Below are 12,980 nucleotides of genomic sequence, written 5' to 3' on the forward strand. Positions count from 1 at the left end.
GGATTGTAAGGAAATGAAACCATTCAATCCTTAAGGAAATCAGTCCTGAATATTCATTTGAAGGACTGATTCTGAAGCTGAAACTCCAATACTTTGGCCACCTGATGCAAAGAACTGACTCATTAGAAAAGATCCTGACGCTGAGAAATAGTTTAACAATAGAGCACATACTGATCTAATGATAGCACATTTATTGAGAGAAGAGTTAGCAGAATAGAACGCAGTCTCATTTCTCAGACCATGCTTAGATTAAATCCACAGGTAAAATACAAATTAAAGAATGAAAGACTGAAGGCAGGAGGAGAAGGGGATGACAGAGGATGAGCTGATTGGATGGCATCACCGACTCGATGGACATGAGTTTGAGCAAGCTCCGCGAGTTGGTGATGGACAGCCTGGTGTGCTGCAGTCCACAGGGTTGCAAAGAGTCGGACATGACTGAGCGACTGAAACTGAACTGAACCTACGGGCTGTGCCTTCTATCAGGAGGTTGCCACTTACAAGTAATATCAAATATTCATACTCTCTATTGTGGATTCCATAGAGCCAATGGATTCTCAAAAGAACGCTTTTGTGATTTTTGCCAAATTCTTTAATTTGTATTTTACTGTGGGTTTAATCTAAGCATGGTCTGAGAAGTGGGATTGTATTCTAATCTGCTAACTCTTCTCTCAATAAATGTACTATCATTAGATCAGTATGTGCTCTACTGTTAAACTATTTCTCACCCTCATGCAAATTATATTCATCAAAGTGAAGCCTCTTCCAGCTTCAGCACTGTGTGTGACACACTGTGTCACTTGTTCATCAGTGTTTTTATTCCCTGCTGAATCAAAGCTTTTGAATAGTGGAAGAATATTCACTCAGTGTTCTTTCTTTTTTCTTTCTTTCTTTTTTTTTTTTTTTTTTGGTGCTATGTTCAATGTAACAGCTATAAACATGATTCATTTCAAGTTTAATATTCATTATTAAAATTTTCAGTTATTATCTTAAATCCAGACTACAAATTGGCAAAATATAGCCTGTATCTTTTTGTATGGACCAAACTAGGAATGGTTTTTACAGTCTCAAATAGTTGAAAATGATCAAGAGAATAATAACGTTTTGTGATGTGAAAAATTATATGAGAGTCAGATTTGGGTACATGTAAGTACTTTATACTGAAACCCACCCATGGTCATTCATTTATATATTGGCTAGGTCTGCTCTTGACTATAATGGCAGAATGGAGTGCTTGCAACAGAGATTGTATGGTCTGCAAATCTAAAATATTTATCCTCTGGTACTTTATTGGAAAAGGTTCCTGATCTCAGCTCTGGAATAAAGCAAGCCTTGACTATAGCATTCATGCATTTCTATAATCAAGTAGACCCACCCTCTTCAGCAGGGATTCCAGCCCCGTTTTGTGCTCCCTCTTCATTCAGTCACCGTGGTCTGAGTCGCTTGAAAGTAATAACATACATCAGCTCTAATGGCTAGCAATGCATCAGATCACTATCTCAGATCTATGAAATTTCAACATAATTTATTCCTCTTTGCCTGTCGGGCAAATTGCTAGCCCTACATCTGCATTCCTCATCATTTGATTTGCACTGGTCCTTTCAGAAGGACACCCAGTTTTTTCAAAGTGGGAATTAGAACACTGAATTTTTTTATTTCTGTAAGAAATATATCCTTCTTAGATATTCTGAGTTCTGAACCAAAGATATTTCCATATTTCTAAGAAGTTGGAAAGAATGGTATCATTTCAGACTTGCAACATAAACATTGAATCAGTCCATCTTCATAGAGAATAAACAGATGAATGAAAGCACCCAAAGGAATTGTGAGACCAATAATATTCATTCCATCCCGAAACGTGACTGCATTATAAAGTGCAAAGTGCGCTGTAAACAAAATGAGAATCTGGTCCTCCTACCTCAGCTTTCCACCTTTATTCGCAACTCACTGCTCTGATCACACCGGCATGTGAAATTTTTGTCTCCATTAAGATGAGCCAGCCATGTTGGGAATGTTTTTTGAGCAGAAACAAAATAAAATGCTAATAAGTTGAACATGTATGTACTTGCATCATAAAAAAATCTGTCTAACTTGAGTTGTGAAACTATATTTAAAATCTTTAAAAGCTATTCTAATAAGAAGCAATTATTTAACCTCATTAGTCACATGACAAGCTCAGTGAGGTAGGTAGAGTCACACTAGATATAAACATTGCCCAAAAGGGTGGAGATATGAAGGTCTCAAACTAATTTGTAGGATTTTTTCCAAGTAAGTATGGAAAAAAAAAATCATTTGTGGAATTCTGTAAACTTTTCCCTGCCCCCACCCCTCAAACTTAGTCCTACTTATCCATTCCACTCCTTAACCTATTTGGCCACGGACACCTTTCTTCATATTAGAATTCTGATGAGAAAGCATTAGCTAAACATATCTATTGTCTAATTATTGGCTTCTTTTACAAATACAAATTCCCAAGGAGTGAAAAAAAAAAAAAAGGGGGGGAGGTTGAGTAGTTAAGATTTATTTGTTGTTTTAGGCCCAACGCCCAGTTGGCTAAGTCCTGACAATGAAGTTAATGCACATAGCCCTTGACACTATCCTAAGCGCTTTACGTATATATTAACTTACTTAACCTTCAGGACAACCTATAAATCTGGTAATATTGCTCTGTTCTTTTTTGTTTGGATGAGGAAATGAGGCACAAAGAAGTTAAGTACCTAAGCAAATGGCAGAGTCAGGATTCAAACCCAGAGAATCTGACTCCACCACCCACGCTTGTATCAACCAGACATGCAGCCCCTCCTGTGCCTGTGCATGAAATACTCTTTTTTTAAAAAATTTTAAATAACTGTGTTCATTAACTTGGAGTTATTAGTAGAAAAGTCATTCTGCATCAGTGAAAAGAGGAACCTCAATGGCTTTGAGACTATCAATATTTTTTTTTTAAGTTTTAAAAGGTACTGTTTTTTGGTGTGTTTTTAAAAATATTTTCAAGTACCTACAACAAGAATGAACTCCCAGTTCCTGTACTAAGTTTTCAGACAGAGACCAGCTAGGGAAGAGGCATTTCAGCTAGGGAAGAGGCATTCATACTTTGTTTGCTTGTGTCCCTCTGGAGAACTTTAAAAATAACTTGTTCTCTTAAGTTGGTTTCATGAGACCTTGAAAGTGTGTTCATAATGTCAGTTTGCTTAGCAAACCCTTTACTGAGGATGGTGTTTTTACAGTTATATCTTGAGCCTTGCCCAGGATGAATAGTCAGAAATCTCACATCAGTTGAGCCCAAAGGAAGAAGCTTGACTTCTATAAAAAAGCAGGCAGCATAGCCTTGATTGACCAAACTTCTTCCTTGCTAGCTTTCAAGGTATAGAGAATAAACTAAGCATTATTTTAAAATCACAAATAAACTCTCCTTTCTATTTGCTGTTCAGTTGCTCAGTCTCATCCGACTCTTTGCATCCCCACGGACTGCAGCATGCCAGGCTTCCTTGTCCTTCACCATCTCCCAGAGTTTGCTCAGACACATGTCCATTGAGTCGATGATGCCATCCAACCATCTCATCCTCTGTCACACTCTTCTCCCCTGCCCTCAGTCTTTCCCAGCATCGGGATTTCATTCCTATTGGATGGGTCAGAGTTCTTTAAAGATATTCCTATAGATTCAACCAAAACCCTGGAAAATAAGAAGAACTCAGCAAACAAGTTCTATTCAGGCTTGCCTTTGCCTGTAGTGGAAGGGTAGGTGAGTCATCACTTAGTTTTACACCACAGTGAAAGAAACTTAAAATCCTTGGAACTTCCCCAGCTGACAAAGAGGGAGGAGCTGATGAGGTGGCAACTTTTTGAGCTTGAGTTTGAGATAACCTTGTTGAGTCAGGAGGTTTGCAATGTTGTCTTAGCTATACAGTAAAACAGAAGCAAGGCTTAGGACACTCTCTTCTTTCTTTCTTTTTAAAATGAATTTTGGAAATATAAGTCATATACCATAAAGTTCACCCGTTCAAAGTGTACATTTCCATGGATTTCAGTATATTTATAGAGTTGTACAGTACATCCACCACCAAAATCAAATTTAGAATATTTCATTTCTCCTTAAAGAAACTCTGCACTCATTGGCCATCACCCCATAATTCCCTCATCCTCCAGCAGGTAACCAGTAATCTACTTTTTATCTCTACAGACTTGCTTATTCTGGATATTTCATGCAAACAGAGTCATACAATATGTGGCCTTTTTAGTCTGGCTTCTTTCACTTAGCATAACAGTTCAAGGTTCACCCATGTTGCAGCATGTATCAGTACTTCATTTCTTCTTATGGCTAAATAATATTCCATTATATGAAAAGATCACTTTATTATTTTTTAATTAATTTATTAAAAAAAAAACTTATTTGCTGATTTGGCTGCACTAGGTCTTAGTTGCAGCATGTAAACTTTTATTGCGGTATGCGAAATCTAGATCCCTGACCAGGGATTGAGCCCAGGCTCCCTGCATTGGGTGCAGAATCTTTGCCACTGGACGACCAGAGAAGTCCCTCTTTATCCAGTGCCGGTGGACATTTGAGTAGTTTCTACCTTTTGGCCTTTACAAATGACACTATTACGGACATTTATGTGTGAGTTTTTGCGTAAGCATAGTTTTCCATTTCTCTTGGGTACACACCTAGAAGTGAAATTGCTAGGTTGTATGCTAACTGTACGCTTAATGATTTAAGGAACTGCCAGACTGTGTTCTGAAGTGGCTGCATTGTTTTACATTCCCACAATGTGTGAGGGGTCCTATTTCTCCATATCTTTCTCCATATCTGTTATTGTCCATCTTTTTTATTAGAGCCATGTTGGTGGGTGTGAAGGAATATCTCATTGTAGTTTTGCTTTGCATTTCCCTGATGGCAAATGATGTTAAACGTTATTTCATGTCTAATTGGCCATTTGTATAACTTTGAAGAACTTCCTATATATCACATAGTTTTTTTCTGCTTTGGTTTTCTCTCTCACAGGAAAAGTATTGCAATATATTGTCACTAGCTTTGTTCGCCTTGTTACAGAACAAGATCTCTAGCCAGTCATGGGAACAGATTTATTCAGCATATAAATCAGTCAGTGATTATACACATTATCAAAGTATTGATTTTAATAGAGTTCAAGACTTCAATAAAAACTTGAGTAGAGAGCTCAAAGGTCATTGTAAACGGCTTGTCTTAGGTCTCCTAGATTCTAATGGCCTATTTTAAATTTCAAGGCATTATTCTTGAATCTATCACTCAGAACAAGGTCCAGTCACAGAATATCAGAGGAAACACTCCAAATAGAAAGATCAATGAAATGGGACGGTCACATCATGTGACTCAGAGCCTTTCAAAACCCAAATCAGGTAAGTAACCATCACAGTTTGCCTGAGACAATCCTAATTTTAAATCCTGCACCCACAGAGATGTTATGGGGAGGGAGGTGGGAGGGGGGTTCATGTTTGGGAACACATGTAAGAATTAAAGATTTTAAAATTTAAAATAAATAAATAAATAAATAAATAAATCCTGGGACACCCTTTAGTCCTCAGTAGACCCAGTTGGTTGGTTAGCACAGAGCCACCCTCCATCTCCTAGTTACATAGGTAATGGAATTATGAAAGAGGACACAGTAAATATCAGAGGCTACATCTTTTGGCCTTGCTGGCAGCATGGGTTTGAATTCTGGACAAATATTGGCCTGTGAATTGTGGCTTGCTACTTCATCTCCGCAAGCCTCAGGGAAATTTCAGTGAAATATGCTGGGTCATACCTAATGTGTTTTAAGTTCAACCATGTTAAGTGTGCAGTTCATATCTTGTCAAAGGTAACTTTGAAAATCCTTCAAATACAAAACCAAGTATAATTCCATAAAAATACATGGTTTAGTGTGGTCAGTGTTGAAGATAATTTTAATAGATTGCCTAACTCTTCACTGATTACTCTCAATGAATTCCTCCCTTTCTTCTATCTCCACTCTTATACCCAACACCAGGAAAAATGGTTTGACTTTTTGGATCAAACCTTTGCAATCACTCACACAGCCTTCCTTAAGTTTTCAGACAAGCAGCATTGCCAGTTTTAGGCACAGTTGTATCCACTTCTGGGCAGATGTTCATTGGGTAGAATAGGAGGGCTGTTCCCTGCATTAGTTGAATTCTTTTCTTTGTTGCTCAGGACACATGATGGAATTCTCGCAAGGTAAACGTGTGTATGACGTTACTCCATGGTGAAGTTTCTAAACCACTCACAGAAAGCTGAGTAAGCTTCGGTAGAAAGACCTCAGACATGTCCAAGAAGAGGTCAAAGCCCCCACCCCCTCCAAATGATTGAGCTCATAAGTTCGCCTCCCAAGGAAAGAGTCGTGTGTGAGAGCGCAGAGCCCAGTTCACCACTCTGCAAGTGGTCCCACTTTGATGACTCTCCTACCGCCACTGTTCTGGAAGCTTGCCCAGGTCTGCCCCACCTAGCCTGTCATTTCACACACCGATCCATGATTGGCATGTGTTATGTGCTGGTCTCAGCCTATCCATAACCAGTGGTGTGGCTGGGCCAGCTCTTGTGGTTCTCATTGTGATTGCAAGATGTCTTTTCACAATAACGACCCGGAAACTCTCAAAAAGTAAAGGTTTATTATTTACAGTACCTGGAAATTACACAGCACACCTGGGGCTACACCACAAGGTCACAGGCAGGAAAAGAGAGAGGGTGTGTGTGAGGGCCTGGGATTCTGCTTTTACTGGGGTCAAGTGTGAGGGCCTAACGTTTGGAGGGCTCATCCTTTATTGGTGAATTTAGAACATGAGAGTGGAATTTAAATCACATGAAGAGAAAAAACAAATGCCCCAAATAGCTTCCAAAATAACTAAGATCTTTAAAACAAAGGAGCCTCAATAAGGGAGATGGCCTGGCTCCTTATCTGCTCGTGACTGGCAATGTGTTTATTCCAGATAGCCATCTTTGAAGTGGCTGCCTCTCTGTGGCAACTGAAGCTTAAGTCAGGTACTTGCTTACAAAAAGAACCAAAAAACAACAAAACACAGCCATCAGTGTTCACACTCCAACGTGACATGGTCATGCAGTTCAGGAAAGCAGTTGAGTTCAATCTGGTTGGGTCTAGAGTGTCAGCGTCCACTCTGGGGAGCAGCAGGTTTCCAGAACTGTCAATAAGGACCTCAGGAAGAATATAATATTCCTCCCCTTATCATCCAACAGGAGTAGGTAGAAACAGAGTATGAGGACAAAGGAACCATTTGCCAGGAAAACTAGGGGACTCAGAACTTTACCTGGAACTACAAAGTGGTACTTTGCAGTGCCATGCATGAAGTGTTAAGTCGCTTCTGTCGTGTCTGACTCTTTGTGACCCTATGGACTGTAGCCTACCAGGCTCCTCCGTCCTTGGGATTCTCCAGGTACAAATTGGAGTGGGTTGCCATGCCCTCCTCCAGGGGATCTTCCTAATGCAGGGATCAAACCTGCATCTCTTACATCTCCTGCATTGGCAGAAAAATTCTTTACCAATAGGGCCACCTGGAAAGCCCTGCCGATGCCGCGGCTTTAGATTTTTTGTTATTCTTATTTTTATTTATTCTTTGGGATGTTCCCCAGTGATGCTTTTTAATAAAAGGCAAACACTTTGTGTCAGCTGAAGCAGAAAGCCCTTATTGATGAGGTAGCAAAAGACCCTAATAACTTAGATGCCCATCAGCAGAGAGTAGTTGAGAGGATTACAGAATAGTCTTACATTAAAATACTGTGCACTCACTAAAAAGAACAAGGTGGGGCTTCCTTGGTGGTTCAGTGGTTAAGAATCCTCCTGCCAGGGCAGGAGACACGGGTCTGATCCCTGGTCTGGGAAGATCCCACATGCCGAGGAGTAGCTAAGCCCATGAGCCACAACTACTCAGCTACTGAAAGAGCAGCCCACGCACTGCAAGAAGAGAAAGTCCATGCAGCAACGAAGACATAGCACAGCCAAAAACAGATAAATAACATTATATGTTACAAAAACCCAGCTCATTTCTTTAAAAAATAAAAATAAAAAAGAACAATCTGAAGCCATCTTCTAAGATGGAACTCCCTGTGAGGCATATTAAGTGAACAAAACAAGGAACATGGTGGGTACATGGATCCTACCATTTATGTAGAAAGAGAAAGGGGAGCTATGGAGTTAAGTACATATAGATATGCTTATAAATATATAATATATTTAATATCTCTAGAAAGATACATAAAAAACTATTAGTAGTGGCTGCCTCCGTGGTGAGGAATCAAGGATAGAAGAGTTGCCTGTTCTTTTGTGCTGCTTGATTTTCTTGTTTTACTTGTGCTTGTATGAAACTTTAAAAAAAAACAATAACATGGAAGTCCAATTACAAGAGGAAAACAATCCCTGCATCTTATCTACATGAAAGCAGAATTGTGAGGAATAGAGTTTCTACTGCTCTTTTTTTTTCTTCTTCTTTTCTGGCAAAAGCGTTTTGCAATCTTTAAGTAAAGCAGTCTATGTTTGAGTTGGACTATTTCCCACATACTATTAGAAAAACTTTTCCAACAGTTTTTCAAAGACAAAATGTAAATCAATTAATAATATTGCCTGTATTGGAATTTAGAATTATGACAGTCATGCTCATTTTGTATTAATCCAATAGAAATTCTCATTTGATGGTTAGAAAACGAATATGGAATAAAGGCTGAAGAGGAAAATGATTTCATAAAAAACCTTCAAATTTCTATTAGTAGCTAAGATTAAAAATTATTTGAAAAACTGACTGAGCCACAACTTACAATCATAGAAAACATGAGGGCACCCAAAGGATCAGAATTTGGTGAGATTTAAGTTTCTTGGTGGAGAAAAAAGTGACAATTTACATTGGTCCTTCATTCTACAAGCTTTTTAGTGAGTCCTCATCCAGTTAATCGGAGAAGGCAATGGCAACCCACTCCAGTACTCTTGTCTGGAAAATCCCATGGATGGAGGAGCCTGTTGGGCTACAGTCCATGGAGTCGCTAAGAGTCGGACACGACTGAGCGATTTCACTTTCACTTTCACTTTCGTGCATTGGAGAAGGAGATGGCAACCCATTCCAGTGTTCTTGCCTGGAGAATCCCAGGGAGGGGGAGCCTGGTGGGCTGCCGTCTATGGAGTCGCACAGAGTCGGACAGGACTGAAGTGACTTAGCAGCAGCAGCAGCAGCAGCATCCAGTTAATACCAGACAAGATGCAAGGTGGTAAAGGTACAAATGAAAAGAGGTACGGTTATCATTTTTACTTGCTCAGAATTCATTTCTCCTTTTCATGGTGACAGCACCTTGATTTTCCTCTGGGAAACCACTCATTCCCCATTTTTGCTTCATGTGGTTCCTTCAGGAGAGACTAGCCTACACTCTGTCCCCCCGTGACCACCACCAACTACGGTTTCAGAAGGGGTACCTGGCAATTCTAAGCCCCTGGCTATAGTGCTGCATGTGGACCTCAAGAAAAGTAAGCTGGGACTTCTGTGGAACTACCAAAAAGATAAAGAACTCCCTACAAAGGAGACTGAAGCTATGAGAATGTGAGGCTGCCGGTAGCCTGCCAAGGAGGCCAACAGAAACAAAGGGAGAGCAGAGACAGAGTCCAGGTACCACCGTTTGAATATTAGATCCAGTCACGCCTGAACTAGATTGCCCCTGGACTTTCTAGCGCTAATATTAATTAGTTTCTCCCCTCTTCCTTTTTTTTTTTTTTTTTTTTTGCTTAAGTTAGTTTGAGTAATACCTTTTTTTTTCTTTTTTGAGTAATATCTTAATATTTGTCTCTTGAAACCAGAATGCTCCTGGCAAGTGGAGGAACAACAAGACTGTTCCTTCCTCTAAGATGCCCAAGTCCTTCAGGAAGAGGCAGACACCGGGTAATTAAAGGAGAAGTTACTTTGTGATGGGTGGCACCATGACAAAGTATGTACCCAGCGCTCTGGCAACAGCAGAAAGGCACAGAGAATGAGGTAAAACATCTCAGACTTGTAAATGGTGTTAGAGTTTATGGAACTAAACTCGTTCCTCTCATTCAAGTAAAGACTCTGAAGCCCAGACTCCTCCAATAAATGCAAAGGGGCTAAGAATGCTTCTGAACTGTACTCTAACCTCTGGTGTAAAAGCAATTATTTTAATAGCACTTTTTTCCTAGTAGGTAAAAATTATGCATACTCATTATAGAAAATTAAGAAAATATAAGAAAAGTCAAAGAATAATATTTAAATCATGCATATTACTCACTTTTACTCACATCATCCATGGAATTGCTAGATCAAAGAATTCACATATCTCAAAATTTCACATTTCAATTGTAAGTGAAATAGGTAAATATTTTACAACACAAACTTAACCTTTACTAGAAGGGGCACAAAACTCAAGTGAGTTGCACATAAGAAGCTACATGTATTATAATAGTAGAGATTATCAGCCTAAGGAGAGGAGGAGGGAATAATACAATACATTGCAATATATTACTGCATACGTATGTGCTAAGTCACTTCACTCATGTCTGACTCTTTTGTGACCCCATGGACTATAGCCTGCCAGGCTCCTCTGTCTATGGAATTCTCCAGGCAAGAATATTGGAGTGGGTTGCCATGCCCTCCTCCAGGGGATCTTCCTGACCCAAGGATCAAACCTAGGTCTCCTGCATTGCAGGCAGGTTCTTTTCCATCTGAACCACCAGGGAAACCCAGTTGTTCCCTACCTGGCTGCAAAGTGGAATCACCCCCAGGTTTAACATAGCCTATTTTGGGCCCCATCCCAGAACTCTGTAGATTTAGAGGGAGAGAGAGAAGTACAGACCCCTGATTTTTTTTTTTAAGCTTCCAATGTGATTTTAATGATTAGTCAGTGTTGAGAATTCCTGATAAGGCTTTTTTCCTTCCTCATTAATCCTGTAAGACATTTTATTCACTGTAGTGGGATGATTTTTAAGAACATTATTCAAGGTTATCTCCCCAACATAGCTATTTCTTCTCTTTCTACTTACTTTTAAAATTTCCTATAAAAAAGTAAAACAAGTGGGTGAGTTGGAAGACCCATATCTAAGACAATGATCTGCAGAACCTGGCCCCTGGATTAGCAGCATCAGGATCCCCTGGAAATTGATTGGAAATGAAACCTACCCTAGACCAGGTGGGAAACTCTGGTGGTGAGGGAGGGGCAGCAGTTGGTAATTTCACACAAACCCTCTAGATTTTGAGAACCAGTGATTCTCTTAAAGACAAACTTGGCTACTATGTATAAAATGGATGATTAATGAGAACCTACTGCGTAGTACAAGGCGCTCGCTCAGCGCTCTGTGGCGACAGAGGGATAGATGTGTATGCGTGGCTGATTCACTCTGCCGTCCGCAGAAACTAACACAACAGTGTGAAGCTACTATACTCCAATTAAAAAAAAAAAAAGACAAGCTTTGAAAACTACCAGTGCCTGAGACTCACCCCCAGATTTTGGTTTAATGAGGTGTGTGGTTTCCTCAGATGGTTATATTAGTAATATACAGTGAAGTTTGAGAACTCTTGGGGCTTGAAAAGAGCTTCCCCTATTCAGAACAGAATCGTCTTTCTAAAGTAAAAGTGAGAGGAAAAAAAAAAGTGTGTGTGGTGGGAGGGGTGGGGTGGCTTTAATGAAGGAAAGAAGGTGTTTTAAGAATAAGGAGATTTCAAGGTTCAAAACTAAGTTTGTTTCAGTAGTGCATATAATAATTTGGGCCAACGTTTATTTTTTATTATAATGGGACTATTGCTCCATTTATCTTTAGGAGACTATGATTACCCTTATGATTATAGCTGCATTTTTAGTATTTGATGATTGAAAATATTATATGAAGATCAGGAAATGAATTTGATAACATTGTGTATTTTATTTTTACTGCAGCACCTAAAGACATTTGAAAAATAGAAATATATACGTAGAACTATTACATTTTAAGAAAATGCTTAGCATTCATATGAACTTTCTTATAATACTTTCAGGAGGCCTGATGCTTATAAGTTGGTGACTGTTAAGGATTTTTATACTTTATGTAAAAGAGATGGAAAGAATGGGAGATTATATCGATGTTTTTATTGCTTATCTTCCTATGATGTGAATGCCCAAATTTATATATCCTTCCAGAAGGTTTGTGACCCACTAATAAATTATGCTTAACATATTATATTCCAGTCATTTGCAAATTCAGTTCAGTTCAGTTCAGTCGCTCAGTCGTGTCCGACTCTTTGTGACCCCATGAATCGCAGCACGCCATCACCAACTCCCTGTCCATCACCAACTCCCAGAGTTCACTCAGACTCACGTCCATCGACTCAGTGATGCCATCCAGCCATCTCATCCTCTGTCGTCCCCTTCTCCTCCTGCCCCCAATCCCTCCCAGCATCGAGTCTTTTCCGATGAGTCAACTCTTTGCATGAGGTGGCCAAAGTACTGGAGTTTCAGCTTTAGCATCGTTCCTTCCAAAGAAATCCCAGGGCTGATCTCCTTTAGAATGGATTGGTTGGATCTCCTTGCAGTCCAAGGGACTCTCAAGAGTCTTCTCCAACACCACAGTTCAAAAGCATCCATTCTTCGGTGTTCAGCCTTCTTCACAGTCCAACTCTCACATCCATACATGACCACAGGAAAAACCACAGCCTTGACTAGATGGACCTTAGTTGGCAAAGTAATGTCTCTGCTTTTGAATATGCTATCTAGGTTGGTCATAACTTTTCTTCCAAGGAGTAAGTGTCTTTTAATTTCATGGCTGTAATCACCATCTGCAGTGATTTTGGAGCCCAAATTAGCCATCCATTTATAGTATCTATGATATTGCCTAATAATTATAATCTGAATTTATTACATCACCATATTTATCAGTTATGTTGAGAGCATTTACCATATAACCCCATATAAGTTATTACTAAATGGAATATCTTTGTCCCTCTATAATTATAAACACTTTTCTCAAATTATAACT

This window comes from Capricornis sumatraensis, chromosome 23 (assembly GCF_032405125.1).
Source record: "Capricornis sumatraensis isolate serow.1 chromosome 23, serow.2, whole genome shotgun sequence".
Taxonomy (NCBI): domain Eukaryota; kingdom Metazoa; phylum Chordata; class Mammalia; order Artiodactyla; family Bovidae; genus Capricornis; species Capricornis sumatraensis.